This window comes from Eumetopias jubatus, unplaced genomic scaffold, assembly GCF_037043125.1.
Source record: "Eumetopias jubatus isolate StellerSeaLion01/CBP00866 unplaced genomic scaffold, mEumJub1_p1.0 scaffold_14, whole genome shotgun sequence".
Classification (NCBI taxonomy): Eukaryota; Metazoa; Chordata; class Mammalia; order Carnivora; family Otariidae; genus Eumetopias; species Eumetopias jubatus.
In genome coordinates this window covers 94,482,636-94,507,397 of record NW_028274820.1, presented here as the reverse complement: position 1 = coordinate 94,507,397, position 24,762 = coordinate 94,482,636, and the positions used below count along the sequence as shown (strand labels likewise).

The window sequence follows — 24,762 nt, the reverse complement described above, 5'->3', positions numbered from 1 at the left end:
GATAATTTCTTGATGATTTTATTACTTCAAGTAGAAGAATTTTTTAAACTTGAGTCAGTGAATTTTGGTATAAATTTGAGTTTAGTCTCTCTGGAGTTTCTGACATCTGGAAATCTGAAAAGTTTTTGCCCTCATTTAGCCTGACAGGGAAGGAGGGGCTCTTCCTTGATGTTTTTTAGCCAGCCAGCAGAGTGAATGGGACCAGCTTCCTCCAGGTTTGAGGCTGTTGAAGTACTGCATCTTTGGTGTTCAGGAATTCCATTCCTCAGTCTGCCTAAGGCTTTTTTCTAAGTGGGAGGGGAGAAGAACACTTGCCAAGGTACAATGTGTAATTGATATCCTAAGGACAGTGAGCTGAGGAATTAACAGGATTTTCCTGGGAATGTCCCTTCCAACCTAGACGTGGAGTTCCTCTCTGGGCCCTTGGTGGAAGTAAGACAATGGAGATCTTTCCTGATAATACCCCACCCCCTAATCTCTAGGCTAGAGGTCTTTCCTTAGTACTCTTAATATCATCCTCTACAAAACTGTATCACTGCCCAAATTAAATTGTGTTATAATGTCTTCTGTCTCCTCATTTGAATGTAAAAACCTTTGTTTACTAGTCTTTTTAGTCACATATTCTCTTTGACAAAATTAATATAGAAAAAATGGGAAGTACAGAAAAGTATTAAGAATATGAAAGTACCCATGTCTTCCAGGTATTACCACTATTTTAACATTGAAGGTATATGCATATATTTAAAAAAACTGGAATTCATTTTGTGCATTCCACTGTTAACCTAACTTCATTAACCTATACTTTTTCCTGTGTCTTTAATGTTCTTTGAAAACATTTTCATTGGCTGCATATGCTTAATTTCACAGAAGTACAATACAGTATAAAAATCATTCACCTTTTGTTAGTTTTTTACCTTCTTTACCATTACTTCTTATAATTCCTAATGATGGATGGTTGACATCCTTCTAAACCATTGTGAGCATCTCTAGTATTTCCTTAGAATAAATCACATGAATTAATACATGTAAAACACTTAGAAGATCTGGCACTTGTAGGTACTCAATAAGAAATTTCCTTGAAGTAGAATTATTGGTCTCAGGGCACAGATATTTTCAAGCTTCTGGTGCCTATTGCCAGATTGTCCTCCAGAAAGGTCATTCTACTTGATACTCTCACCAGCAGTGCCCACTTCTAGTTCCCTGCATCATCCCCAGTCTAAGTTATTATTAAACTCTACCCCCAAAAACCAATCAAACACTTGGCCAGTCTGCAGATAATGAATATTTCCACCAAAAGACATACCCAAGATTCTTCACAGCAGTTCTATTCATATCATCCCCAAACCGGAACAACCTAAATGTTACCAGCAGTAGATTGGATAAATTGTGGTATATTCATTAAAAAAAGAATGCGTGACTGATAGATACATGCAGCAACATGGGCAGCTCCCTGCTGGCAGGGAGTCTGCTTCTCCCTCTCCCACTCCCCCTGCTTGTATTCCCTCTCTTGCTCTCTCTCTCTCTCTCTCTCAAATAAATAAAACCTTTAAAAAAAAAACATACAAGGTTGAATAAAAGAAGCCAGGCACGACAGTGAATACTATTTGAGTCTATTTATATGAAGTTCAAGTACAGGCCTTAATTGGGTGCCAGAAGTCAGACTGGTGCTTACCTCTGCTGGGGGTATTTACCGAGAGGAGCCCCAGTCACGGGAGCTTCTGAAGTTCAGGAAATGTTTTATATCTTGATCTTGGGTGGTGGTTACATTATGTACACAGATGTAAAATTTCAGAGATGGATGTGCACTGGAGATTTTTAAAAAGTATTGTAATGGCTGAAGTGTACTTCAAAGTTTAAAAAATTAATAATTTACCAGTTGGGTAGCTGACATGTGGTATTTTGTGATTTTGTTTCTTGTCCCTGTCTTTAATGGGATTGCCTCTTGTGTTTTATTGTTAAGTATGATCTTGGCTGCGGCCCAGAGTTGCAATGTGCGTGGCGCTGTTCTTGGTGCTAGGAATATAGCAGTGAACAAAACAGTCCTTGCTCTCTTGTAACTTCTATTCTAGTGGGGGGAAGATAGATAAGTATACATGACAGAAGAAAAGGAAATTGAGTTAGGAGAAAAGAAAGGCCTGGGGATAGTATAAGGCCACTTTTATATGGCGAGATTATGGAAGGCCTTGAGAAGGAGACATTTGAACACAAGATATTCTGGGTTTTACTCAGAGCAAATGGTCTGTTTTGAGTAGAAGAGTAAAGAATTTGACTTAACCTTTACAAGGTTCACTCTGGCTGCTACTTGGAGAATAGACTGGAGGGAGGCAAAGATGACAGGCTGACCAGGAAGAAGGCTATTGCAGTCATCCAGGTGAGAGATGATTTTAAAAGTTGGAGTCAGTTTTGATAATTTTTCAAATGTCATACTAATTTTTATTCCTGAAGCTTGAATGAGTGAAGAGCTTTTTTATGAGAAGAGAAAATTTTTATCTAGAGTAGTGCTTTTGGATAGCAATTTCTCAGGTCCTCACTCTGAGTCCGGGAATTCACGCAAACGCTTATTGAATGCTTTCTACCACGTGTGAGGCTCTGTTTTGATTGTGTTAGATGTATTAATTAGCTCATCTATTTCTCAACTTCTGTTTCTTAACCTTGCTGGATAAGTGCTATTATTATTCTTATTTTACGGTGGGATCTGAGGGTTAGAGAGGTCGGTAACTCGCCCAGGGTCACAAAGCTAAAAGGGCATAAAGCTAACTGATCTGAATTCAGGTGGGTTGACTCCTGAGCTCACTCTCTTGACCAGTAAGTAGATGGTACTGAGTTTCTCCCTCCTTGTCTGTCTTTATCCTGAGGTGTGAGGGGGCATAGGTCGAACAGATACCACAGGGTTCTAGAGAGATACATCTAGAGCCATTGTGCCTTTGTTTCTGTTCTTTTTAAATTATTGTCTTTAGTGTGAACATGTTAAAAATGATCATAACTGCTTTGGTAACAGTTTATAAAATATTTGAGAAGTTTTATAATTTAACTCTGTTTTCATCTTTGTTATAATGGATTTCTTGTTGGAGTGTATTTTTATTTTTTAAATTAGGGATAAAAATTATTTTTAAAATTGATTTTATATACATTTTCCTGTAATGATGAAATTGCTTTTAGTGTTATGATGTAAACTTACTAGGTGAACATATACCTTCCTATAAGAGAACAAACAGAGAACTTCTCAATATCTTTTTTTAATGACAGTTAATCATAAGAAAATATATGAGCATTCTTTTCATGTGTTTCACTTATAAAAGTGAATATATGTATTCGATCTTGCTATTTGAACAAAATCTGTTTTGATGTGGGAGTCTCATCTCAAGCTGCTTGGAGGCAGTGACATATAGTTCTCTCATCAAGCTTTTTTTTTTTTTAAACTCTAACTTTGGGGCAGGTTTCTGCTTGGTATGCTCTCATATCCTGTGTTCTTAGGTATGAAATTGAATTTACTGAATATCCAAGGGGAAGAATGCCTTTATATTTGATCTGAAGTGGGGGCTCAAGAATAATGGAACAGGTGTAGAGGAATTTGATTATAAAGCAAACTTTGGTTGGTTTGAGCAATTCAGACTCCACGATAATGTGCACAGCTTTTGAACGGTTGGACAGTATTGATCTTGCAGCTGCTACCAAGTTTGATTCTTTTTGGAAGTGACATTGTAATAATATAGTGCTCGTTTACTTACTTTTCCATTAATATGAACACTGATTTTTCCCATGAATTACAGTGTGATTTACTGGTAACCTGGATGATTTTAGTATGTGTTTCTGAGAGCTCTGGTTCTTTTACTGAAGAATGGTTTTTAGAAACCAAGGCCTGGCATTAGGGTGTTCATTGCCGTAGGCCTTCTCAGGGGACAGAGCTAGGAAATTTACTATGCACACACATCTTTGTTTCTGTTCTGTCTATGGGTATGTTTTAAAACCTATGAGTTTTCGGGTCGCCTGGGTGGCTCGGTCATTAAGCGTCTGCCTTCGGCTCAGGTCATGGTCCCAGGGTCCTGGGATCGAACCCCGCATTGGGCTCCCTGCTCAGTGGGAAGCCTGCTTCTCTCCCTCTCCCATTCCCCCTGCTTGTGTTCCCTCTCTTGCTGTGTCTCTCTCTGTCAAATAAAATCTTAAAAAAAAAAACAAACCTATGAGTTTTTATAATGATAACTTTGATTCTTTTTTTTTAATTTATTGTGTTAATCACCATACATTACATCATTAGTTTTTGAGGTAGTGTTCCATGATTCATTGTTTGTGTATAACACCCAGTGCTCCATTCAATAAGTGATAACTTTGATTCTAACCCAATACCAACGGGTTCATTTTAGCCTTTCCCCTTTCCTTACTTGTAACTTTTTTGTCCAGCACTGAGAAATCCAGCTCTCTTTATCCACAATATAGTTATGTTTTGTTCCTTCTTTGTGTTTACATAAAGTAGTTCTAGAATTGCTAACCCATACCCTTGTAATAAATTTATTGACTAAATTACAGTATTTGTTTATCGGTTTTTTTGTTCTTAGCTTTATAATATCTTTGGCCTTACATATATCTAATATATATCTATAATATTTAGCCTATAATTTCCAGTTATCTATAACATCTAGTCAGCCCCTGTTTTTCACACTTAGCTTCAGTGTTTTCTCCCCCAGTTTAGCGTGTTATGTCATTTATTTGTAATACAGTTGGGTTTGTTACTGTTTGTGTTACGTTTTTTATTTCTCCCACATCCTGGTTGGTTTTAATTATTGGTTTATATTTTGTAAAATAATACCAGGGTTCTAAAAGTTTGAGTTATAGGAAGAGGTATACTCAGAAGTGTCATACCCCTTCATCTCTCCAGTGCCTTTCCATCCCTTTCCCACCCACCTCTGATTTATCTGCTGTGGAGTTTTTGTTTCTTTTCCCACAAATGGGCAGATGAATGTGTATTTTCTTATATCTACTTCCTTTACACAAAGGGGTAGCTTATGATAAATACTCTGCTTTTCCCCCGCTTAATAATATATACCGGGAACCATTCTGTGTCAGTCCACAGAGCTCTTATTCTTTGTAATAGCTCTATGGTACTCCTTCATGTGGATGTTCCCTGTTTTAGTCACTCTCTTGTGTATAGGCATTTCGGTTGTTTATAATATCTTGCAATTACAGCTAGTTACAAAAAATGTATAACTGTGTATGTATTTTCATATTGTTGGAGGCATATTCAGGTTAGATTACTAGAAGCAGGATTACTTGGTCGAAAGGTAAGTGCCTATGTTTTGTTAGGATTTCCCTCTAGAATGGTGGGACCAGCTTGCATTCTGACCAACAGGGTATGAACGTGCATCATTCCCCACATTCTGGTTATCAGACTATGTTTTCGTATTTTTTAATCTCTGCCAATCCAATAGGTGAAAAATGGTATCTGTGTTTTAATCTGCATTTCTCTAATTACAAATGAGTTTGAACAACAGTTCATATATTTGAAAGCCATTTTCTTTTTGAAAATTATCTTTATTTATTTATTTTGACAGAGAGAGAGAGAGACAGCGAGAGAGGGAACCCAAGCGGGGGGAGTGGGAGAGGGAGAAGCAGACTCCCCACTGAGCGGGGAGCCTGATGCGGGACTCGATCCCAGGACCCTGGGACCACGACCTGAGCCGAAGGCAGACACTTAACGACTGAGCCACCCAGGCGCTGCGACTCTGTTGGAGCTCTTTACATTAGGGCTATTAGGCCTTTGTGACATATGTAAATACTCTCCAAGTTTGTAGTTGTTTTTTTCATTTTGTCTGTGGTGATTTTTTTTTGTCATGCAAATTAAAAAAAATTTATGTAGTCTTATTTATCAATTTTTTATTGGCTCTGGGTTTGAGTCATGATTAGCAAGCTTTTTTCTCTACCCCAAGGTTAAAGAGGACTTTTACCTCTGTTTTCTTTTAGAACTTGTATGGTTCTGTTTTTTTTTTTACATTTAGATCCCTAATCCATTTGGAATTTATTCTTGTATATGGTAAAAAATAGGGATGTAATTTTATTTTCTTCTAAATAAATTTTCCTGGGGCACCTGGGTGGCTCAGTCTGTGAAGTGTCTGTCTGCCTTCGGCTCAGGTCATGATGCCAGCGTCCTGGGATCAAGTCCCACGTCAGGCTCCCTGCTTCTCCCCACCCTCCCCCCTGCTTGTGTTCCCTCTCTTGCTGTTTCTCTCTGTCAAATAAATAAAATCTTTAAATAAATAAATAAATTTTCCCAGGTCTTTATTAAAAAGCTTATATTTAGGGGCACCTGGGTGGTTCAGTCGGTTAAGCATCCAACTCTTGGTTTTGGCTCAGGTCATGATCTCAGGGTCCTAGGGTTGAGCCTGGCCTCCAGCTCCACGCTCAGGGCAAAGTCTGTTTGGGATTCTCTCTCCCTCTTGCCCTCCCCCTGCTCATGTGTGCCTGCTCTCTCTCTCTTACTCAAATAAATAAATAAATAAATCTTCTCTCTCTTTTTTTTTTAGGATTTTATTTATTTATTTGACAGAGAGAGCAAGTATGCAGGAGAAGCAGGCTCCCCGCTGAGCAGGGAACCCCATGTGGGGCTCAGTCCCAGGACCCTGGGATCATGACCTGAGCCGAAGGCAGCCGCCTAACTGACTGAGCCACCCAGGCGTCCCTAAATAAATAAATCTTAAAAAAAAAAAAATAAAAAAGCTCATCTTTGCTCCAGTAATTTGACATGCCACCTTTGTCATATGCTGAAATTCTCTATATACTTGGATCAGTTTCTGCACTTTCTGTTCTTTTCCACTGATCTGTTTATCTACTCTTGTACCACTACCACACTTTTAATTATGGAGGCTTTTATTGTATGTTTTTAAGTCTGGTAAGACTAGTCCCAACCTTGTAGTTAGTTATTTACAGTGTTTTCTGGCTATTCTTGCAGGTTTATTTTTCCATGTGAACTTTAGTAGCAACTTGTCTAATTTCATTAAAAGCTTGTTGATATTTTGGGGTGCCTGGGTGGCTCCGTTGATTGAGCGTTGGACTCTTGGTTTTGGCTCAGGTCATGATCTCAGGGTTGTGGGATTGAGCCCTGGGAGCAGCTCTGAGCTCAGCATGGAGTCGGCTTGAGATTCTCTTCCTCTCCATTACCCTCTGCCCCTCCCCCCACTCTCATGCTTGCACACACACTCTCAAATAAGTAAATAAATTAAAATCTTTTTTTTTTAAAAAGCTTGTTGATGTTTCAAAGCAAGAAACAGATTCTTAATTACAGAGAACAATCTGATGGTTACCAGAGGGGAGGGGGTTGGTGGGATGGATGAAATAGGTGATTGTGATTAAGAAGGGCACTTGTCCCGGTGAGCACATGGTGATGTGTGGAAGCGTTGAATTACTACCTTGTACACCCGAAACAAATACAACACTGTATGTTAACTCACTGGAATTAAAATAACTTTTTAAAAAAGCTTCTTGGTATTTTATTGGTATTACATTGAATTTCTAAGTTAACTTAGGGAGAATTGATTTTTTTGTGATGTTGATTCTTCTGTCCAGGAACAGGGATGTCTCTTTATTTAAGTCTACTTATGTGACTTTCAGATATGTTTAAATTTTTTTCTATAGATTTTGCACATATGTTAAATTATTTCTATATATTGTTTTCTTTGTTACTATTATAAATGAGCTTTTCTCTACCATTTGCTTGCTCATTGGTTATTGGTTGCATATATGAAGATTTGACTTTTTTTTAAAGATTTTATTTATTTATTTGAGAGAGAGAAAGAGAGTGAGAGAGAACATGAGCAGGGGGAGGGGCAGAGGGAGAGGGAGAAGCAGACTCTCGGCTGAGCAGGGAGCCCGTCCTGGGCCTGGATCCCAGGACTCTGGGATCATGACCTGAGTCAAAGGCAGATGCTTAACCAACTCTGAGCCACCCAGGTGCCCCAAGATTTGACTTTTGAATGTTACTTTTTATTTCCTTCTAATTTACCAAAAGAACTGTTAAGAGTTCGTTGTATCATCAGTTCACTAGAGGTTCCTATCATATGCAAATAGAGAGTTTTTCTGCTTCTTTACCTATTCTGCCTCTAAATGAATTTTCTTACCTAATTGCACAGGCTTATATCCCTTGCAGTGTTAAATAGTGGTGGAGATTGTGGATATCTTTCTTTGTTCTTGATTTTCGTAGAAATGCCTCTATTTTCTTCTTAAATTGGGTACTAGCTTTAGGCATAATTAATCATACTAAGAAAGTCTCTTTTAAATTTTTTAGTGTTTTTATCATGAATGGATGTTGAATTTGTCAAAAGACTTCTTCAGCACCTATGAAGAGAGCCATATGCTTCTCCCCCTTACATTTGTTAATATACGTATAACATATTTTTAAGTGTACTTGATCATTAGCTGCTGTGAAGACAGCCTCATGTAAAAATATTTTTCACTACATGCTTCACTATTGGATACTTAAGTTGTATTCTGGTGATGCTTTGTACCTAAGTTTAAAAATGTTATTCTGTATCTAGATTTTTAAAAATTTTTCTTTTATTTATTTATTTTTAAAGATTTTATTTATTTATTTGACAAAGAGAAAGAGCACAAGTAGGGGGAGCAGCAGGCGGAGGGAGAGGGAGAAGTGGGATCCCTGCCGAGCAGGGAAGCCTGACGCAGGGCTCGATCGCAGGACCCCGAGATCATGACCCGAGCAGAAGGCAGACACCTAACCGACTGAGACACCCAGGAGCCCCTAGATTTGTTTTTTTTTAAAGATTTTATGTCTTTATTTGACAGAGAGGAAACACAAGCAGGGGGCGTGGGAGAGGGAGAAGCAGGCTTCCCACGGAGCAGGGAGCCCGATGCGGGGCTCGATCCTGGAGCTCCAGGATCATGACTGGAGCCGAAGGCGGACGCCCAACGACTGAGCCACCGAGGTGCCCCTTCTGATCTAGATTTTACAATGCCACTGCTTGGAGAGCCTGGGTGACTCAGTCCATTAAGTGTTAGGTGTCTGCCATCAGTTCAGGTCGTGATCCCAGGATCAAGCCCTGTGTTGGGGTCAGGGGGGAGTCTGCTTCTCTCTCTCCATCTGCCCCTTCCCTCCCTTGCACCCCCTGACTCATGTTCTCTCTCTCAAATAAATAAAATCTTAAATAAATAAATAAAATACCACTGCTTTTGGTTATTTTTAGTATAAAAATTGACAAATAGAACTGACATTGAGGAACAAATAAGCACTGAGCAAGTTATATATATGTATATATAAATATATATAATAGGAATCTCTAAAGCATTAATGATCCAGGAATTTCTCTAACGCAGTATTTTCTAATCTGTGTTTTGTGAACCCCAGGGGTTTAAGGTATCCTGGGAGTTCATTTCTTTTAATTTGTCTTATAAAAAGGATTTTTTTTTTTAAATGGATTAGCTTGAGTGCCTCTGAGTGTATATATGAACAAGCATTCATGGGATGGTTAGTGGAAATCAGTTGAATGTTATCAAGATTGAGTTACTGGATTGGTTTGTCATTCAGCTGAGTGCTGCTAGCTACGATGATGGTTTTGACTTTAATTTTAATTTTTTTAAAGAGAAAATTTCAAACACACAAAAGTAGACAGAATAGTATAATGTACTCCCATGTTAACCATCACTCTGCTTCAGTGAGTATCAGTTCATGAGCAGTCTTGTTTCAGTTAACCCTCCTCCTTCCCTTGCATTTAGTTTTTTTTTTTTAAGATTTGAATTTTTTAAGAAATTGCTACACTCAACATGGGGCTTGAACTTACAACCCTGAGATCAAGAGTTGCACTGAGCCAGCCAGGCACCCCCGCCTTTAGTTATTTTGAAGCAAATTTGTGACAATATAATTATATTTGTGCATATTTCAGCACGTATATCTATAAGGCCTCTTTTAGAAGAAATACCATTATCACAACTAAAAATAATTGCCAATTCCTTAATATCATGAAATATTCATTGTTCAGATTTCCAATTGTCTCAAAAATGGCATAACTTTTTATATTATCTGTTTGAATCAAGATCTAAATACAGTCCACACATTGTGATTAGTTCATATGCCTTGTTGTAAGTCTTTTAATCTGTAGCAGTAGTTCTCAACTGGATGGGTTTTGTCTTCCCCCACAAGATGCTTGGCAATGTCTAGAAACATTTTTGGGGTGGGGGTTGTTGCTACTGGAATCTAGTAGGTAGAGGGCAGGGGTGCTGCTAAACATCCTGCCCAGCACAGCCCCTACGAGGAAGGACTGTGTCAGTTGTGTTGGAAGACCCTGAGCTGTAGGTTTTCCTCATATTTCTCATTTTTCCTTTGCAATTTATTTTTGGTAGAAAGTGGTTGTTTGTCCTTCAAAGTTTTCCACTTTCCGGATTTTGCTTATTACATCTCTGCTGCTTTTAACATATTCCTCTCTTTCCTATAAATTAGTAGTTGGATCTAGAGAAACTTGACCAGATTTAGGTTTTTTCCTCAAGAATATTTTATAAGTGGGTGGTATAGTCTTTAATCAGGAGGCATAAAATGTTTGGTTGTTTTCTCTTTTTGTCATGTTTACTGCCATTGACAAATGCCAGTATCCATTCATTTATTCATGAGTGGTTCCAAAATGATGATAATTTAATTACATAATTCTTTTTCATTTACTAGCTAGAATACTTCTCTAAAGAGAAGATTTTTCTTTACTTATTTGGTTACCTAGTGGTACAGTTTGTATAGGAGAGGCAGAATTAAATGTTTCCTTTTATCACTAGTTTTGGAATTAATTGGCTAATTCACATTCTTTGTTGGTTATTCATTAAAGAAAAGCTTTAATAATATTTATTAGCTTTAAGCAACATAGACAAGTAAAAAGATGAATAGAAAAAGGGTTCATGTCTCTGACCACATACCTGGTAATTTAAAACAACAAAACCAAAAAAAGGAGCTAGTGAGAAACTCAATCATTAAAGAAAAGTAAAAAAAGAAGTGAAAATCTTTTGTCTCCTTCCTACAGTCCTTTTCTCCAGTGGTAAACACCATGAACAGTTTTGAGTTAATAGTGCTGTAGTGTATATATTTTTGTGTGTTATCTTTCCTCTTGACAAGCATTTGGGTATCCTTAAGGTACATTCCTAGTGTTACACATTTTGAAAAATTTTTTTTATCTGTAGTCTTATTTTATTTTTAAAAAGATTTTATTTATTTGAGAGAGAGAGAGCACAAGTGGGGTGAAGGGCAGAGGGAGAAGCAGACTCCCCGCTGAGCAGCAGCCCGATGTGGGACTTGATCCTGGGACTCCAGGATCAAGATCTGAGCCGAAGGCGGATGCTTAACACGGAGCTACCCAGGCGCCCTGTAGTCATATTTTAAAATTTATGTTCTAAAGGGACATAAGGAACACTGATACTGTAATATAAGTTTGTGAGCTTAACCATACTAACTATGCAAATTTAAGATGCTAATTTATCAGGGTAGTAAGTTGCATTCATCAGCTAATTCTAATACATCAAAAATCAATATTAAGGAACATACAATGACATATCTGATTTGTATTTTATTATGGGGAGGGGGAATAAAACACTTTCAGAACGTTTTGTGAAGAAGTGCAGAACTTTTCTTCTGTAATTTAGAGGTATAATTTTCCTTGAGCACAAAACACAGGAATTTCAGACATCTAATATTGAGTCCTGTTTATCAGTTAGTAATCATAACAGTCTGACATCATGTGCAGTAAATTACAACATTGTTCAAGCTGGGAGATACCATCGTAGATAATTCGGTAATTCGGTGGTTTTTTATGTGCAAAGGCTGTTTTTAGATAAGCAGTCACTGTTTGACAAAGAAATTGGAAAGATGTCCACGGTGGTCCTTTTGATTTATATAGTGTCTTATGGATACTTTAGTATTTTTTTAAACTTTTTTTAAATTTATTTATTCATGAGAGTCAGAGAGAGAGATTGAGAGAGAGAGAGGCAGAGGGAGAAGCAGGCTCCCTGCCCAGCAGGGAGCCCGATGTGGGACTCAATCCCAGGACCCCGGGATCACGACCCGAGCTGAAGGCAGACGCTTAACCATCTGAGCCACCCAGGTGCCCCGATACTTTAGTATTTATATATATAAAAAAGAAAATTAAATGGTCCTGGGGATCTGCCTGGAGGTCCAGGAAGTATTCTCACTGCTCAGGAGCTCTATAGACTATTAAAAAGAAACAACACATGAACTAAAGTCAGAACAATGAATCAGTTTGGCTACCATCCTCACCGATTTACTGAGTGACAAAATATGGGACACAAGGCACCCTGGAAGCAGAGGCTTTCTGGCCAGTTCCCATCAGTGATGTCAGAAACTTTCTGTGGTGACCACATTAGAGCTTTCTCCCCCAGAGCCTACTTTGTGGGGTCATGGGGTTTTCCTGTTCTCTGTGAACTCCCACTGTGCCTCATCTATCACACACACGACACTGTATATATGCGGTCAGTCCTTTTTACTTTATTGCTTTTTGAAGTAATCTTGGGGTATAAATAGTTTTATCTGCAGATTAGACAAATTTGAGTCTTCTTACTTAATTTAACTTGTCACGGGTCTGAGTCATATTTCTCTCTTACATTCTTCCTATTTCAGTACTTTTTTAAAGCTAATTTTCTATGTGCCTGGTCCCTTGAATCATTTTTTTCATTCTTTTCTTTGTTCTCTTTCTTTCTTTCCCTTTCTTTCTTTCCTTCTCTTCCTTCCTTCCTTTCTTTTCTTTTTCTTTCTTTTCTTTTCTCCTTCCTTCCTTCCTTCCTTCCTTCCTTCCTTCCTTCCTTCCTTCCTTCCTTCCTTCCTTCCTTATTTTCTATCAAAGGATCAGATCCCATGGTTACTGAAGAGCAGAGTCCTTTATTGTTTGATTCAGAAAATTCTTTCCCCAAACCTGCTTTTCCAACCATCCAAATGCCAAGTACTCAGTGCTGGACTCTGCTCCTTAATTTTCTTCTTGCCTCTCTGTGGGCATCCAGCCTGTGGTAGGAGAGATCAGATCCCCTGATGTGAAATTTTTTTCTCAGTGTCCTCATTCCTTGAACCCCTTGTTAGAATTGATTATCCATGGGTGCCCAGGTGGCTCAGTCGGTTAAGCATCTGCCTTTGGCTCAGGTCATGATCCCAGAGTCCTGGGATCAGCCCCGCATCAGGCTTCCTGCTCAGCGGGGAGTCTGCTTCTCTCTCTGCCCCTCCATCCTGCTCTGCTCTTTCTTACTCTCTCAAATAAATAAATAAAATAAAATAAAGAATTGATTACCCAGAGTCTTTTGTATACCCCTTTCTCTTGGAATCACCTTGTTGCGGCTGCCATCTCTTCGGAAGTGTTACCCTCCCCCAGGAACTTACTCACTTACTTCCTGTCAGTTGCAGAGTGCTGGTTTTCAGCCTTACTCCTGGCCCCAGGCCTGCTGCACGGATCATTCACCAGCTCCAGTGCTCGGAGAAATTCTTCCGTTTCTTTGGACAGAGCAGAGGAAGACTGTGACACAGACTTCTGAGGACTTTAAGATCAAGTGATGTTAGGATATGGCTGACTCTCTCTAGCTCTTCCTCTCCACCACATCAATGATTTTTTGTTTCCTGACCACCATTATGGTTTCTAACCTATCTCTGTAATGCAGTGTTTATTTAACATTTTTCTTTAAAACAACTTTAAAAGGATTTGGCTTTTTCAATTTAATTTTGTCCTAAACAGAGGTTATCTGTTAAATCACATGTTTGCGATGCTCACTACATATTTTAATATTTGTGAGAAAAGACACATTTATTGAGATAAAGAGTCTTTATCATATAAAATGTGTACAGGAGAGATTATCCGAAGGTTGGTGGTGATTGGTGAAAGGGTAGTAACAAACACAGGGGAAGAATACGCGTTTCTTTAAGGGAAGTAAGGGATAGAACTTAACCAAATGAGAACGGCTTTATGCAGCAGGAGGCCCAGCAGCAGGACACACTGTCCTGGCCTTCATTTCTCATGAACGTGTCCCGTTGCCCGTACAGTGCCATCTGGGGGCTGGAGCCCATCATGTCCAGCTGTCCTTACAGGGATGTTGGTGCTGGGGTTCTTGGGGTGCCTCCTGGTTTCAGGGGTGACCTTGCCTGCCCAGCAAGTGTGAGGAACTCCTCTCAACCTTAGCATGTTCCTCAGTACTTCTAGCAAGATGGGGTGACTTGAAGATCAGCATCTCAGATGTACCATCTTCCTAGCAGGCTTTAAGCCTGCTTGACTCTTCTTCCTCCAGGTATGCATAACTCTACACCTTGGGAGCCCTGGAGCTAGATCAGTGGAAAGTAACTAGAAGATGTGTACACACCCAGTAGAAAGAAGGGATCCTTAAATGAGGAAAGGTAGCATATCTATTTTGTCAGAATGCATGGATTCTTGAAATAAATGACATTTTTTTTTAGTACTTTTCGTTCTTATCATTGTTTTTGAAGTGTCAGTGCTATACATCTTGCATTCAGCCATTTATATGTGAGACAGTTTGCCAAAGTTTGCTGTCGTATGGAGAGATTTATTTTCAGATGTATGAAGTTTCTGGAATTGTAGCCTCAGAAAGAAAAGGAAACCGCCAAGTCATTGGAAATTATCTTTAGGTATGTTAGAACCCATCCCCTTTTGTCCGTTCAAGGACATGGCTTCAGTAATTGCACCCCTGCCCCCATATCATTTTTTTCTCAAATAGTATATAACTTTCATTAAAAAAAAAGAAGAGAACATCCTTGTACTGACATTCTCCCTTCATCTGCAACCCCATTTCTTTACTCCCTTTATAACAAAATTCCTCAAAAAGATTTGTCCGTGTTTACTGTCTCCAGTTCTGTTTTTGTTCTTTTTTTAATCTCTTTTTTTCTAATTAAGGCCCCATTCTCCCTGAACTCGATCGGACTTTGATCTTTACTACTCGGTAGTAGCAGTCTCAGAATGACCAGTGAGCTTCCCATTATGTGGCTTCTGGGGGCTCCCTATGCTGGTTTTTCTCCAGCTTCCCTTCTTCTCCTTCTCAGTCATCATTGCAATCCTTTCCTATCTCCCTGGTCTTTTAACACTGGAGGACCCCAGGGGTTAGCCCTCAGTAGTTCTCTTTTTCTAGCATTCGTCTGATACCCTGACTTCAGCTATCATCTGTATGTGGATGATTCCTAAATTTTTATCTCCTTCAGAGACTTCTCCCCTGAGCTGTAGTCTTGAATATGTAACTGCCAACCTCAGGTCTCTCCTCAGACGAGCAGTAGCGCGTCCCGTCCTCTGCTGTGTCCGCCCTCGAAGCCACAACTCCCTTCTGAGGCAGCCGTGCTCCTCCTCCTGCTGTCTTCCCTGCCTCTGTTAATGGCAGCTCCTTCAAGATGTTCAGGGCAGAATCTTTGGCGTCATCCTGATCTCTTCTCTTTTAATGTGCATTAAATTCTTCAGCAAAATCTTGTTGGCTTACCTTCGTAATCTCACCCCTTCACATGGCTCCCCTCATATAAATTGAGATTATTGCAGTAGCTTTCTAACTGGTCCCCCTTCTTCCACTAGCACAGGAACCAGAGTGACACTTCTAAAATATAAGTTAGGTCTGGTGACTCTCCTGTTGGAAACCCTCCCAAGAACCCCATGTCACCCCGTGTAAAAGCCTCCCTGGGCCCTGCAGAGCCTGCGGCCTTGTCCCGCACTGCTCCCTGGCTCGCCTGCTGCAGCCGCACCAGCCTGCTCTCCGGCTCCTGCGTGGGCTTGCCCTTGCTTCTCCTTCTGCTTGGACCATCTTTCCTCAGCTACCCCAGGGCCTGTTCCCGCACTTCTGCTAGGGTTTTTTCTCATCGTCATCTTCTCAGTGGGGCCTTCCCCAACTACTCTAGTAGGAAATAGAAAATCCCTTACCCCCGGCACACTTTTTCCTCCATGACACTTGTTGTTACCAGATGTATATTGTATGGCTACTTGTTCGTTTTTCTCTCTCTCCCCAATAGCATGTAAGCTTCGAGAGTGTGCACATTTGATTTTTTGGTTTTGTCAGAATTATATTTCAGGTGTCCTGATAGTGCTTTGAACGAGTGAATGGCTGAGTCGTAGAAGACGTTTTAGGTTCGTTTTACAGTACGAAGTTTATCCCTTGATGAAGGAAAGAAGATGGTGTTAAGTGTGTCTTTTACCCCATACAATGTTATGGCTGCTAAACTGATAAACCAGTATAACGGTCTGCATCTCCACCTGCTCATATTTCTTTTTCCTGCTCTCACCTCCCGGGTTGGACATTGCCCTCTAGGGGTCTCTGTGACCTAATCTTTTCTACCCAATCCTAGCTTCTTCTCTTTTCTTTTCTCATTCTTAGAGCTATCCCCCTGTCCACACCCCCATCTTTATGTTCCCTCTTCGTCCCCCTCGCTACACACACACACACACACACACAGAGAGAGAGAGAGAGAGAGAGAGATACATAAATGTAATTTAGTGTAGCGCTTTCCTCTTAAGCATAAGTCTGGAAATTCCCTAGTCATCACCATGATTTCTTCTTCATTTAAAAATAGTTCCTGAAGTGCTACTTTTCTCTGTGGAACTTTGCTTAAGATAGCTAAGATATTTTAATCCCTTTTGTCTAAAAGATTGCCCTCTTTCCATCTGCTCCACGTTCCGTTCTTCTGCATGATGGCCCAGACTCATAAGAGATTCATGGTAGCTCAGCCCAGTGCTGAGACTGCCCTCAGTGGCGGAACAGAATTTGTCTTGAAGATTCATCAATTTTATGTATGTCTCTGGAACTGATATATGATATGTTGCTAGGAATGATTATTTTTCCCTCTGGAGAGTGGCTGAGGACCAGTGATGGTTCTTCCCCTCCTGCACAAATCAGTTGCAGGTTTCTTCATCAAGTTGGACAAGTTTTCTTTAATTTTTGTTCAGGAAATAAGTATTAAGTATTACTTATTAATTAATATTACTTGTTAGTATTATTTATTTAATCTATACCTATTTACCTCTGATAACCTTATTATATGTATTTTCTATATATACATGTTCAGTGTTTATCCCAGAGACAGTAAAGGAATAATATGGAGAAGGGTGAAGAGCACAATGAGTATTTTTTTTTTCCACAATGAGTTTTAAGATGAACATATGTATGTATACAAAGAATGAACAGGTTAAGTGGGTATGCATAGTAGTTTGGCTAGACTGGAATTTTACATATGTAGCAGGCTCTCTAGGAGCACCACCCTATTTCCCTTGGCTCTCTGTTTCCCTCTCTATTTCTGTCTCTGTCTTTATCTCTTAAAGACTTCTAGGTGAAAGCACTAGTCTTGACCTGAGGACTTTCTCCAGCTGCAGGAGCTCCGCACCTTGCATTTGAAGCAGGCAGGAAATGCTGGGAGGTTAATGCCCCTAGGATAGCATCGTCTTTTGCGAAACTGGATAAATAACCTTGCTTCCTCTTCCCTTGGGTCAGACCAGGCCCCTTATACATAGTCTTCCAGATGTCCCCAAAGGGGTAAATGCTCATTAGGGTACATACGCATTGTGGCTTCTTCCAGTCTCACTTTGACACGCCTCTCCTAGTGTTTCTGGGGATCACCTGCCATGTGAGCATCTGCACTCAGATTTATGTATCAGGATCTGCTTCTTGGAGACTCCAGCCTAAAGCAGTAGAAAATTATTAATGAGAAGAAGGGTCATAAATGAGAGAGACTGGGTTTGAAAGTAGAGTTCAGATTCCCTCTATTAAATAGCAGATAACAGATTTTTTACACAATGTTCATATTTGTGTATTAATGACTGTGTAATAAGTGTGCATTCATTTACTTGTATCTATGTGCAGATGTACTGGGAATGTGACCTACAAAGTAGAATCTGGAAGCTGCTTACTTACCTCATTGAATAGTTTCCTGGTTCTGCTACATGGAAAAAAATGTCTTGCCCTGAAGTTTATGTGTGATATGTTTTTACTTTGAAGCTGTTTGCTCCTGTTTTAATTTATGTCTCCCTTTCTTTATTCTTTTCAGATTCCTTCTTTTTCATTTTTTTAAAAGATTTTATTTATTTGAGAGAGAGAATGAGAGAGAGCACGAGAGGGAAGAGGGTCAGAGGGAGAAGCAGACTCCCTGCTGAGCAGGGAGCCCGATGTGGGACTCGATCCCGGGACTCCAGGATCATGACCTGAACCGAAGGCAGTCGCTTAACTGACTGAGCCACCTAGGCGCCCAGATTCCTTCTTTTTCAAATGCTAGAAGCATTCTGTGTAGTGATATGTAACCTTTAGCATGGGTACAATTGCAATGAAGTATTAACCTTTCACAGATTAATCAGCATATAAAAACTAGCCACCACTTTGCCATCTTTGAGGAATGATGTGGTCTGCTGGAATAAAATTTTCCTCTAACTGAAGATTCTCTTTGTGAAGTGTGGTTGAATGTCCTCAGAAAAGTTGCTCAGGAGATAGATATTCCTCATATGTCGATTACTTGTAGAAGGATTTGGGTGGATATATTATGCTGTCATAGAGAATATTGCACTATTTAATTATGATGACTAAGCGTCATGGACCTTGGTTTGCTGTGCTGTATGGACTGCTGGTATGTGTGGGACCATGTGTGTGTGCTAAATTGCCCCAGACCAGAGGTACTTATTGGTAGTGTTTCATCTCCTTCCTTGCTATACTTTCCTGCTCTCTCTCACATACTGCTTCTGATTTTCTGTGTTTTTATAATTGGAGAGAAACTTAAGATTTCAGTGGGGAATCAGACAACAGGTTTTCTTAAATTGCCCACTCTGTCATTCTGTTACATTTGTGATAGGATGAGCCCCACCAAGAATGGAGTCAAGCTACGCAAAAGGGATTTGGCAGATACCATTTAAATAGGTCTGGCAGGCAAGGTTAGAATTTTTAGTCAGAGTGCTTGTGAAACTGGAGAGTAGCTTTGAATTCTTATTACCCTGGGACAGAAGCTCTGCCTGGTGAATAAGAGTAGTCCTGGCTCATAGGTAATTTTACCCAGAAGACACTCAGATGGCTGGGCTAGTGATATGGTGTGTCTTGCTTCTTATGGAGTCTTATTTGACTTTGGAATCATTCTGTGAGTAACCTTAACTCCTGTGGGACAGTTTAAGAAAATGCTCTTTTGGAGAATGCTGTATAGGCAGTCCTCACTTAGCACGGTTCTGATATGCACAGATTTCAGTTACCATGTAAAGGAAAATTGTTTCTCTGCTTACACTTCTAACACCAAATGTGTAGATTTTCCACACTAAGCAATTCCCTGGTTGTCTGCAGATGCCAAGTGGGTGTCTTATAATTTAATTCAATTCTGACACTAACTATCTGGAGTTAGTGCAGAACCCACTTAAGGTTTAGTCCTTAAGGGCTTGGTCCCACAAGACTGTCCCCCTACTTCAGACACCAGTCACAAATTGTGAGTTCCTCGGTAACCTACACTTCTGTTCGATGTGGCTACTAATGGGGTTCTCATGACCTCCTTTTCACGTTTGATAATTTGCTATAATGGCTCACAGAATCCAAGGAAACATTTAGTATTACTAGTTGATTATAAAGGATATTATAAAGGTTGCAAATGAATAGCCAGATGAAGAGGTACTTAGGGTGAGGTCCAGAAGAGTCCCACATGCAGGAGATTCTGTCCTGTTGGGGTTTGGGATGTGCCACTCTTCTGGTATGTGGATGTATTCACCAACCCCAAAGGGCTCCAAACCCCTTCATTTAGGGTTTTTATGGAGGTTCCATTACATATGCATGACTGATTAAGCCATTGGCTATTGGTCATTAATTCAATCCCCAGTCCTTATCCCAGCCTCGGAGGTTGGGAGTTGGACTAAAAGTTATAACCCTCTGATCACATGGTTGGTTCCTCTGGCACCCAGTCCCTATCTTGAAGCTCTCTAGGAGCCCACCAAAAGTCATCTCATTAGCATAAACTCAGGCACCATTTGATTGAAGGGAGCTTGTTAGGAATAACAAAAGGCATTACTCTTATCGGGAAATTAACAAGGGTTTTCTGCACTCCTGGGCCAGGAACCAGGGATCAAGACCAAATACATATTTCTTCTTCTGTGGTTCAGTTAAATAACACTAGTTTCCCAGTAACATAATTCAAATTTTAGCTACCGTGATATATTAACTGTGCATAAAGTACAGTCTTTGCTGCTAGCTCTTCCATATGTGGTCAGCGAATCTGTGTGTAAATAGCAGGTGCACATCTGTTCTTCAGTTCATACACAGACAGGAAAGCATGTTGTTGTGCTACTTCTTTGTCGCCCAGTGATAAACCCACATGACACATGGCAAAACTGGGTTATCAGAGGAGGAAGTGCTAAAAAAGATGAAAGGGCCCAGCAGAAACAAAAAGTGATGTTTCTGGAAGTGCAATTTAAATTGTGCACAAATGGAATAATAAATAACTGATGGAAGGAATGTTAACACTGACGCCATTTGAGAGACTCTAAATACACAGCCTGAGAAACTTAGTCAAGGCAAATTTTATGGCATAATGTTTTAAATTACCCTTATTTACAGGTTTGAAAATAGGATGGTCCAGTCTTTGCTCTTGAGCTTTTCTGGACAACTCAGGGCTCCCCATTTCACTTTTTTTTTTTTTTTTTTAAGATTTATTTTATTTGAGAGAGAGCCTGTGGGGCCGGGAGGGGCAGAGGAAGAGGGAGAGAGAGAATCCTCAAGCCGACTCCCTGCTGAGTGTGGAGCCCCACATGGGGCTTTATCCCAGGACTTGAGATCATGATCTGAGCCGAAATCAAGAGTCAGATGCTCAACTGACTGAGCCACCCAGGCACCCGCATTTCACTTTTGATGGATACTTCTCATTTTTAATTGAATTGAAGTTCTCTCAGATCTTCTGGGTAATACATGAAATTCCATGTAGGGTCATTTGTTCTGGATTATGTCAAGCTTTCCTTGGTTCAAAGCCCTATTCCAGCTCATCTGTCATTGAAAATGAAGAAGCCTGCTAAGGATGTTAGTGGTCCTCCTCAGAATGCTACTTTAGATCCTAACAAGAAGTTCTCTAATAGGAATCCTTTCTCATGGCTTAGCGTAGAATGTGTGGTCTCTGCCCATAGATGCGGGCACTGAAGATTTTACAGGAGGAGAAAGGTTACGAAGGAACTAGATCCGTTTGAGTTGACTTCTGTCTTTTGTAGCTGACTCATCACTAAGTGTCTTCAGTGTAAAAGTTTATGACTTGCTGTGATCTTTTATCTCAGGGTGTGATCTCTTAGCCCTGAATATATTAAATCTTCTGTAGGTGTCATTAGACCCTAGGAATATAGCTTTCCTTCCCATACTCACAATGGGAAATAGGACTGTCAACTGGGTTGAAATGTTTCTGATGGCTGTTGGTTCATCTTTTAAAAATCCATTTCTATTTATGATCTACTTAATCTGTCTGTTCTTTCAATAGATACCCTACTTGGAAAATCAAGATAGGGACACTTAGGAGCTACATGAAAGGGAAACAAAATAAGTGGTCATAATATATAAATCTGTAATAAACAGGGACCCTTTCTGTACAACAGGATTATACCTGTGACTGAAACTAAATAGTCAAGAATACTGCATCCTTTTTCATTGACATAAACTAATGGACATTTCAAAATGAGATCTCAAAAGAAAAATTCATCAGTTACTTATTTCCCCCCTCACATCCATTTTCTACTCCTGTGTATTTGCAAAATTCATATTTAAACAGGCTTCAGGATAGTAGCCCAAACTAATGCCTCCCTGATGTGCTTGGAATTCCTGCTTTGTGTCAATCAGTAAATATTTTGTGAGCATCCCCTACGTAATCAACTTCAGGTAGATCTGTGGGGAATAGGAAATTCTGAATTATTAAATATTACTCATGTCTTTAAGGAACTGAAAGTCTAGTTGGAGTAACCGAGTTAAAGCAGCTGTGAATACAGTATTGTGCTAGCCTCTGTGCTTAAATACCATTTCTTTGCCAAGCTGGCTGCAAAAGAACTACCTGGGGAGCTTGTTAAAAATAAAGATTGGGCCCCACCCATTAACTTTTCCCTGTAGATCTAAGGTGGGGCTCAAGAATGTGTTTTTCTTTTTAAAAATAAGCAATGCACAGCACAAGAGATGTAGAAGGTTATATGGTAAAAAACAACTCTCCCTCTCCATTGTGCATCCATTCCCAGTTTCTTTCCCAGAGGCAGCCACTTTCACCAATTTTTTGCATATTGTTGCAGACTTAGAGTCAGCATGCATTTACAGACATGCATGTGTGGTTGGTTGGGAGGTGGGGGTATATTATACAGACTGTTCTGCACCTGGCTTTTGTTGTTTTCCAGCATATCTTAAAGATCTTTCTCTATCTCTTCCTACAGAGCTTCGTCATTCTTTTGAAGGGCTGCCTCCTAGCAGCTTATAAAAGCTCTACAGGGGATTCTGTTGCACAGCCAGGTTCGGGAGCCACAAATAGTCTGCGTGTTAAAGGAGTTTAGAAAAGTTTTCTTGAAATATTAATACTTTAAAGTCTTGCATTCCACAGCAAGGAACTAGATTCAGCAAACATTTCATGTACTTCTAGATTTAGGTTGCTTTAGAATAAATTTTTACATGTTTCTTACTTATTATGGTCATTAGGTAAAATCAGTCAGAAATACATGAAGAGGCAGTAGTATATATATTGATATGCATACTGATAACCTACTTTTAAATTCCTTCATTAACTTAACATTGCCAAGGGCGCCTGGGTGGCTTAGTTGGTTAAGTGACTGCCTTCGGCTTGGGTCATGATCCTGGAGTCCTGGGATCGAGCCCCGTGTCCCTGCTCAGCGGGGAGTCTGCTTCTCCCTGTGACCCTACCCCCTCTTGTGCTCTCTCTCGCTCACTCTCAAATAAATAAAATTAAAAAAAAAAAGAACATTGCCAAGCAAACCTTTATGAAATTGCTACTGTTTATCCTTTATCGACATGGCAAGTTTTTCTCCCCCAAGATAATTTACAGGGTTCTTAAATTTTCTTTTCTTTTCAAGATTTTATTTATTTGAGAGAGAGAGAATGCGAGACAGAGAGCATGAGAGGGAGAGGAGGGTCAGAGGGAGAAGCCGACTCTCCGCCGAGCAGGGAGCCCGATGTGGGACTCGATCCTGGGACTCCAGGATCATGACCTGAGCCGAAGGCAGTTGCTTAACCAACTGAGCCACCCAGGCGCCCCTTAAATTTTCATATAATACTCATTTGGGGATGGCATTTGTTTGCTGTTTCACTGGTAAAGATAGAAGTATAGTCTATCTCCATGAAATGGCATATCCACTGGGCATCATTTACATTATAGCTTTCCTTAGTTTCTACAGATGGACCTCATACATAGCCAGACAGGCAGAAAGTAGGTTGCCAAAGAGAAGTACGAGTATTAGCTTAAGAGGTTGAATGGCTAGTGGAATGACCACAGGATGGTGAAAGATAAATATGTTTAGCTCTTTGGGTATTTCAGAAATTTAAAGCATCTTTCCTTTCTTTAGAACATTCTAATAGAAATTATTACCTTCGGGATGCCTGGGTGGCTCAGTCAGTTAAGCACTTGCCTTCGGCTCATGTCATGATCCCGGGGTCCTGGGATGGAGCCCTGCATTGGGCTCCCTGCTCGGTGGGGAGCCTGCTTCTTCCTCTGCCTCTGCTCCCCCTGCTTGTGCTCTTTCTCTCTCTGACAAATAAATAAATAAAATCTTTAAAAAAAAAGAAATTATTACCTTCCTGAGAGAACAGTTTATTTGTACTGATTTGTAAAATCCATTTAATCTGTTTACCATTTGCATTGCCTACTCTGTACTTAGATGTCACACAGTGACAAGCAGAAGGAATTTGTTTTCTGCACTCAAGAAGCAAACAGTGTAATGTATCAACATTTAAAATGTATTTGGTGTGTATATTTCACAAATCTACGTTGGAACAAGTTTTGCTAGAAGATTGTTACAGAAAGTTTGGGTTTTAAGTGGTGGGGTGCTTTTTGTACCAGTGAGCACACCTGTTCGTTCTTCAACCCGCTTATTTTTCTCTCATATTCTTTGTTCAATTCCCTGGTAACATAGATGTTCTTAGTCAGCTGGTCAGAAAGAAGTTTGGAAGCCCTGGAGCATTTGGAAGTGGCAGCCAGCTGTCTGAGGCAGAAAAAGTGTCGAATTTTCTGAGATTATTATGAACTGAAGGAATTTGGTTCAGAGTATGCATTTCATTCAAAACCCTCATTAAACATGGTTAAGCACATAATATGCCAGCAAATGGCTTTAATGTGTCAAAAATAATATCTTTACAAAAGTTGAAATATGCCCTGTTCACCTTAAAAGAAAAACAGAATTTTATGAAAATAGTTTTATATGTCAGCAAGAAAATAACAGAAGTTGGGCTTTTTCAGAACCACAGAGTTAATCATAAATTACAAGTTTGATTTTCATATGTGCAAATTATAAAAATTTATAGTAAAGTAAAAATTCACTTTAGCTGATAACTGGTAATAAAGTATCACAGGGTTAACACACTGCACAGAACATAATTTAAAAGTGGAAATGCCTATTGGCTTCCTTGTACTTTTAGTAGGAACGTCAGTCTATTAAGTCAATACTGGTTAGCAAAATAAGGTTTCTGGACCAGCAAAACTTGTTCTACAATTTTATTCTAAGCATTTTATGTATATTAATTTTATTATTAACTCTTTGAGGGAGACAAATACCATTATCTCCATCTTTACAAATAAGACAAAAACAGGCGAAGTTACCCAAAGTCACACAACTAACAAGTGGAGTA

General features: G+C 39.7%; 1 protein-coding gene across 1 annotated transcript in view; it reads left to right on the top strand.

The window, feature by feature from the left end:
• Nucleotides 1–24,762, top strand: part of KDM7A (lysine demethylase 7A) — an 85,069-nt gene that overhangs the window by 3,101 nt on the left and 57,206 nt on the right. The gene's annotated exons all lie outside the window — the stretch shown is intronic.